The sequence below is a fragment of the Anolis carolinensis genome, chromosome 6 (assembly GCF_035594765.1).
Source record: "Anolis carolinensis isolate JA03-04 chromosome 6, rAnoCar3.1.pri, whole genome shotgun sequence".
NCBI classification, from domain to species: domain Eukaryota; kingdom Metazoa; phylum Chordata; class Lepidosauria; order Squamata; family Dactyloidae; genus Anolis; species Anolis carolinensis.
Genome location: NC_085846.1, coordinates 13,240,104 through 13,247,237, shown reverse-complemented (window position 1 = coordinate 13,247,237; position 7,134 = coordinate 13,240,104). Strand labels below are relative to the sequence as shown.

General features: G+C 42.4%; 1 long non-coding RNA gene across 1 annotated transcript; it reads left to right on the top strand.

Annotated features, from left to right (window-relative positions):
- Positions 1 to 342: 342 nt before the first annotated feature.
- On the top strand, positions 343 to 6,299 carry LOC100566832 (uncharacterized). Its single transcript, XR_507570.2, has 2 exons — positions 343 to 598; positions 4,912 to 6,299. It is a non-coding gene; the product is annotated as an uncharacterized LOC100566832 (long non-coding RNA).
- The last annotated feature ends 835 nt before the right edge of the window (positions 6,300 to 7,134 follow it).

The window sequence follows — 7,134 nt, the reverse complement described above, 5'->3', positions numbered from 1 at the left end:
CTCAGTGCTTTAACACACTGAGCCACCGGAGGCTCCCAAATGTATGGATGGATCTTAAATTCTGGCAATGTCTTGGACCCCTTCTACACTGCCATAAAATCCAGATTATCAAAGCAGATAATCTACATCATCTGCTTTGAAATGGATTATATGAGTCTACACTGCCATTTAATCCAGTTCAAAGCAGATAATCTGAATTTCATATGGCGTGTAGAAGGGGCCTGGGACCCACAAGTGAGGATGTTGCCACCAGATTAGTCAATAGGGCTTGGTTTGAGCTGTATGATAAACAAGCCATGGGGACCTTTGGCGAAGAGATAAGAGCATAACTGGCAAGGAGAGATAAGAGCTTGGGCATTTGGGGTAACGTTCATTTACTGTGGGTGCCTCCCAGGACCCTCCCACACAGTCATATCACCCAGAATATCAAGGTAGAAAATCCCACAATATATGCTTTGAACTGGGTTATCTGAGCCCACAGTGCCATATATTCCAGGTCAAAGCAGATACTGTGGGATATATTCAGCTGTGTGGAAGGGCACAGTGACAGATGTGAGGGCAAGTTCTGGCCACATCCAGCACAAGGAGTCATTGGCAGGTAAGATGAACCTTTCTGGCCCTTTTTGCTTGTTTAATTTCGTATGTGTGCTGACGCCTCTTCCTGCCCAATGGTTGCTTTCCAAAAAACCCCCCTTGTTTGGCAACTTCATGTTTTGCCATAATCTTGATTTGTAATTTTTCATCTTTCTTGACCCCTGTTCTTTTTCTTCCATCTCTTCTTATATTGTGGCATGAGTTGTTTTTCTTCTCTTATGGCTGCAGGAGACGCAGGGAAAGTGGTTGTGCATGATTGTGAGTGGAAATTGCACTCGGAACCAGTTCAGAAGCACTTCTTATTTCTTCATCAATGCTAGAGATAAATCCTATCATTGCTCTATCTATCTATCTATCTATCTATCTATCTATCTATCTATCTATCTGCACAAGGGATTAAACCCTTGTGCTGGCAGGACTGCTGACTTGAAGGTTGGCTTGCTGACCTGAAAGTTGCTGGTTCAAATCCAGAGAGAGCGCTGATGAGCTCCCTCTCTCAGCTCCAGCTCCCCATGTGGGGACATGAGAGAAGCCTCCCACAAGGATGGTAAAACATCAAAATATCTGGGCATCCCCTGGGCAACATCCTTGCAGACGGCCAATTCTCTCACACCAGAAGTGACTTGCAGTTTTTGAAATCGCACTTGACACACAAAAAAAAGTCTATCTAGCTATTAGGGCGGTGGAAAATTTTGATTGTCTGTCTTACGTCGGATCTAATTAATTAGATCCATACAAATGATGCAATATCTGATTTAAAGGCATTGCCCACACCAAAAAATTAAGAATCAAAACTTTCACCTTGTATTTTTTGATGAGTTACGTAAATGTTGTAACTCTCTGTGAAGCAGTTTTAATTCACAGATCACCCAAGCAGTGCCAGGAGGTGAAGCCAAATGTGACTAAACATTTGATTAGTCATTTAAGTTTATAAGTTTATATTGATGCTATTTATTTACTGTTTGATTTGTTTTGTTTGTTCATTGTGGCATTGAATGTTTGCCACTACTGTTTGGGAAACCGCCCTGAGTCATTGCCATCACTCAGAGTCAATCAGGACTTGGGGGGGGGGGGGGGTTGAGCAGGGAGAGCCGAGGCCATTGCTCTTGAAATTCCAGAGCAATCGGTCAGGGAAAGTTAAAAGAGTTCTGCGTTGGGTTCAGTTTAGCTTTGCAGGCATGCAGGGTAGTATTATAGGTGACAGGCACTGTGCTGGAGGGAGAGGGAAGGAAGGAAGGAGACTAGCTTACTAAGCGTTAGCTTCTTTAGCTGTGGCTGACTCCAGTCCGCGCTGGAGAAAGGAGAGAGAAGCTTTGGACGCTGCGGGCTAGACACTGGCAGACACTACTTGCTTACTTTGCTTCTACTTTTTTGGGTGGGTGGGCGCCTTTTGCCTTATGACTGTTTTATCTTTTTGCTGCATTTTAGAAATTTTAGGGCTACTGGGCTGCTGAGTACACTACTGACCTATTTGTGTGTATCGGCAGCCAACAACCACCATACAAGTTGGTTCAGTCAGGCACAAGCCTTTTTTGCCACATTTTCTAGTGCTACTTGCTGTGCTATCTGTGTGCTTTGAGCCAGAAAGCACACAACAAATTGTTTCAGTCAGGAACAAGACTTTCTTGCCACCTTTTCAAAGGCTCCACCATGCTATCTGTGTGCATTGAGCCAAAAAGGACACAACAAGTTGTTTCAGCTAGGAACAAGCCTTTTTTACCAGTCAGGCACAAGCCTTTCTTGCTACATGCTATCTGTGTGCAATGGGCAAAAAAGAACACAGGTTGTTTCAGTCAGGCACAAGCCTTTTTCGCCATATTTTCTAGTGCTGCTGCTATGCTGTCTGTGTGTAATTGAGCCAAAAAACATAAAACAAGTTGTTTCAGTCAGGTACAAGCCCTTCTCGCCACATTTTCTAGTGCTACTGTGTGCTGTCTATATGTATTGAGCCAAAAACCACACAACAAGTTGTTTCAGTCAGGAACAACTTGTCCTCCAAGTGTGACCCTCACCCCACTCCACTCCAGCCAGCCACAGCAGCTTAAAAGACTTAATCTTCTTGACAAAAAATTAAAAATTCCCCAAAAATCAGAAATGTGCCCCCTGCACAATTATTTAACAAAATAGTAACAAATAATTTGTTACCCTTGTTTTAGTAATGAAACGGACACTTACGATATTTAAGAAATACTTTGGAAACGACTTACTGTTGCCCCCTAATTTTGCAATGAATATTGAAACTTTTTTTCATCAATTGCACAGTCCTACTATCTATCTATCTATCTATCTATCTATCTATCTATCTATCTATCTATCTATCTATCTATCTATTCATCTATATGCATCATGTGCAATTCCTGGTTCCAACTCAGCAGGATAGTGAAAAACTGAAGAAAATCTATGAGAGCAAAACCTAGATTTGGCTTACTATGCTAAATGGAGATGCCAGTCCCACTGGTTGCTGGTCCCCCTTTTAAACATTTTTTCCTGTTGATGAAAAACATGTATGAAAAACATCATGAAAGTTCTGTCATTTTTTCTTGAGTCACTATTTCCATGCGGCAGAATTGAGTGAAAGGGCCTCTACACAGACCTGCGAATTTCCAGCACCTTTCTTTTGCACCACAAGCAACATCTCCTGCTTTGCACTTGCTGGATAACAGCTCTAAAAGCTTTATTTTTCAAAAAAGCTGTTATACATGTCCCTCTTGGTGAGAGGTCTCACTTTCACTCAAGCACAGGAAAGATGTAGTGGATGTTATTCCACTACTTTTGGAACTACTCCAGTCATAACTTTTCAGATCCATTGGTTCTCCAAGAGATTATTCCATGAAACTGGAGTTTGAGCCAACCTCACAGTCTAGTAGGAAGAAATATACTGCTTTGAACGGTCTCAAGAATTGGCTGTGGAAGGATGCGGGGGGGGGGGGGGGTCATTTGAGCTTCACTTCAACCAGCAAAATGTCCTGAAGACCCACAGACATGATTTTTCATGTTTTGTTTCTCGCTCTTTGGGTTACAAAGATATATGATGTAAGAGTGACATTAGAAGGGGAAGTGGCTTCATAGGGGCTGAGAAGGGAGGGTTCCTCTTGCTTGGCCTGTCTTATGCAACTGCCATCTGCGTACCTTCCAACATTTCACAGCTGTAAACAAGAACATGGAGCCCCCGGTAGCGCAGTGGGTTAAACTGCTGAGCTGCTGAACTTGTTGACTGAAAAGTCGGCGGTTTGAATTTGGGGAGTAGGGTAAGCTCCCACTCTTAGCCCCAGCTTCTGCCAACCTAGCAGTTCAAAAACATGCAAATGTGAGTAAATGAATAGGTACCACTCTGGCGGGAAGGTAACGGCACTTCATGCAGTCATGCCAGCCCCTGACATTAAGTCTAGTCGTGTCCGGCTCTGGGGGTTGGTGCTCATCTCCATTTCTAAGCCAAAGTGTCAGCGTTGTCCATAGACCCTCCAAGGCCATGTGGCCGGCATGACTGCATGGAGCGCCGTTACCTTCCCAACAGAGCAGTCCTATTGATCTACCCACATTTGTATGTTTTTGAACTGCTAGGTTGGCAGAAGCTGGGGCTAACAGCGAGAGCTCAACCCACTCCCCGGATTCGAACCACCAATGTTTCGGTATTTTAAAGGATATTTTAGGGGGAAAAAACTTTGTCGAATATTTCCCAGGCTTTATGCTGTTTTCATCCATCAAAACAGAGTCTTCCTCCCAAGAGATCCCAAAAAGTATTAAAAAACGAATGAACAATGCAATGTGTAATGGCACAATGCCTCTTTAAAGCACTGTAATGGCAACACTCTGTTGCCATTCATTTGTAATGAATAGTGAAAATTAATTACTGTATTTAAAAGAAATAGTTTTTTAAAATTCCTGGACATTTATTTCAATGTGTACGTCTAAATTTTAGATAGTGGAGTCCTTGTGATGGTGGCTGTTTTCTCTGCATATTCATTTATTTATATTAAGTGTTGAGCTTTGCCACGGTCAACCCAAGACTTTTAGCTGCCTGAGGTGAAGCCACTCCATATATTCATCCAGGACAATGCAAATAATACCCAAAGCCATATCTGAAAGTAAAAATGCAATACACACCGAATCAACAAATAATTTATTTCTCTTTCATGACACTTTGGAGCTGCTGCTTGAGGCCACCATCTCAACTCTGTCTAACCAAAGGATTGGCCCTAAGAATACCTTCCATTGCTGAATTCAAACATTTCATTTTGAAGCCTCTACTGGAATTGGGATTTACTTTCAGGGTGCTAGATCTTTTGTTTTTACAGCTTTCTCTCTCTCTATTCTCAGTTGATCATCAGGTTTTGTTCCACATACTAAAAGCTAAGAAAATCCTGAAGTTTGAGGTTCCGCTGCCATGAAAACCTCAAGAACCCTCCTTTGTGGCTACAGCAAACCCTTTGTCTTCTTTGTCCTTTTTGCAATGGGCACCATTGTGGCTACGACCGTGGCATCAGAGGAATCTGCTGCCATTGACTCTCAATCTGTGACCCCCACTGCCACAACTGAGCGAAAAGAAGATGCAAAAATGACACCCAGTCCGGGGAATCATTCTGAGTTCTCAGAGGCATCTCCGGAAGGGTCCAATCCACCAGCTAATTTGACTTCCAAAGAAACAATTGCTGCCATTGGCTCTCAATCTGTGAACCACACTGCCACAGCCGGGCAAAAAGAAAATGCAGAAATCACACCCAGTCCAGGGAAGCGTTCTAAGGTCTCAGTGGCATCTCCGAAAGGAACCAATCCACCAGCTAAATCGACTTCCAGTAAAACAACTACTATCGACAAGGATGCACTAGGACACAATATACTCAGAAATAATCGGTGCAGCTCTGATGCATGCACTTTGGGGATTAACTCTATCATGATAATCTTGTTGTTGAGCCTAAGAATCTAACCCTTTAATAATGTAACAAATTTTGTGTGTAACCTGTATTACTTGTATAATGTGTTGATTTTTTAAAATATATTTAATGTATAAAATGTATCTTCAAGACAGCTACCTCCCTGTCCCCTCAATTTCCATTAGGAACAGAGATCATCGCCAGAGTCCCTCCAGCTATTTCCCAAGTCAGATGGTATTAGAACCTTTGTGTGTGTGTGTGTGTGTGTGTGTGTGTGTGTGTGTGTGTGTGTGTGTGTGTGCAAGACAGATAATCCCCTTTGTCACCAAGATGAGCTCGGGATGTTTGTCTGTTTAACTGAGGCTGAGAGATTGCCACTCCCACAGAAGAGAAGACTCAGAAAGTATGGATTCATTAATTTCCTGAATGGGCAGCCAAGCCCCTTGATTACTTGAAACTGTCATTTTTGTCTTTTGAGTTTTGCATCTTTGTCTCCCACAGAACTGGACATTTGAATTAATCAAGGAATCATCTGCATACCCACGTCACCGCTTCCCCCAGTTTGGTGACCTCTCAGGTGGTGTCTTTGCAACTGATTGGAACTTTAAACTGTCCAAACGTCAGCTGTTCCCTGGCCAATCTCTAAGTAGATCCAAGCCAGCCAAGCTTTTCTGCCAACCAGGGGAGGGAGAGGGAAGTCTGAATAGCTATCAGAATTGCAAAAATTGCCTGGTATTTTTCAATGCATTTGTGCTTGTACCTTTGAAAGTGTGATGCTTGTATTTGCATCCTTTTTGGTCAAATCATAATAAACCTCTAAAGCTTTGCCTTCAATCTGGAGTGCTTGTTCTCTGTCCTGGCTGATCTAGTTTAGCAGAAGCTGACCAGGCACCGACCTCCTTATCCACTGTCCTAGTTGAAATCACTACATTCTTGGTAGTATCCTTCTTCTTCCTGTGCCGGATTGAGTGTTGAACTAAGACTTCTGGACACCAAGATTCGAATCCCCACTTGCCCATGGAAGCCCACTGTGTGACCCTGGGAAAGTCGCACTCTCTCATCTTCAGATGAAAGCAATGGCAAACCTCCTTTGAACAAATCTTGTCAAGAAACCGCAGCTGGACACATGTTTAGAATTGCTAAAATGATTCAGTAATGAATTAAAGTAATAAAAACTTTCAACTGTCACTCAAAAACCGTGTTACTGTATTAGCAATTCATGATAAAAAATAATTTGAAAATCATTGTTGTAATAAATCAATTTCAATGACTTATTAAATGAGCAGAAGGACTTAAATACCCTGAAATCACCAGTCTGATCTTAGAAGCTAAGCAGGATTGGCCCTGGCTAGTATTTGGATGGGAGACTGACAAAGAATTCCAAGTATTGTAGAATCTATTTCAGAACAAGGAACAGGCAGGATTACCTCTAAGGATTCCTTGCCTAAGAAAACCCTATGAAATTCAATGTAGATTTTGTCTAAAAGACAACTGTGCTCAACATTGTTGCTGGGCAACTATAATTCCGGTCTACCTCTGAGAATAGATTTCCCCAACCTGGTGCCCTCCAGTTGGATTGGTCTACAACTCCCTTTCTCCCTAGCTAGCATGGCCACTATGTCTTCAGAAGAATATGATCTCCTCTGACGAAATTATAATATCCTAGCAT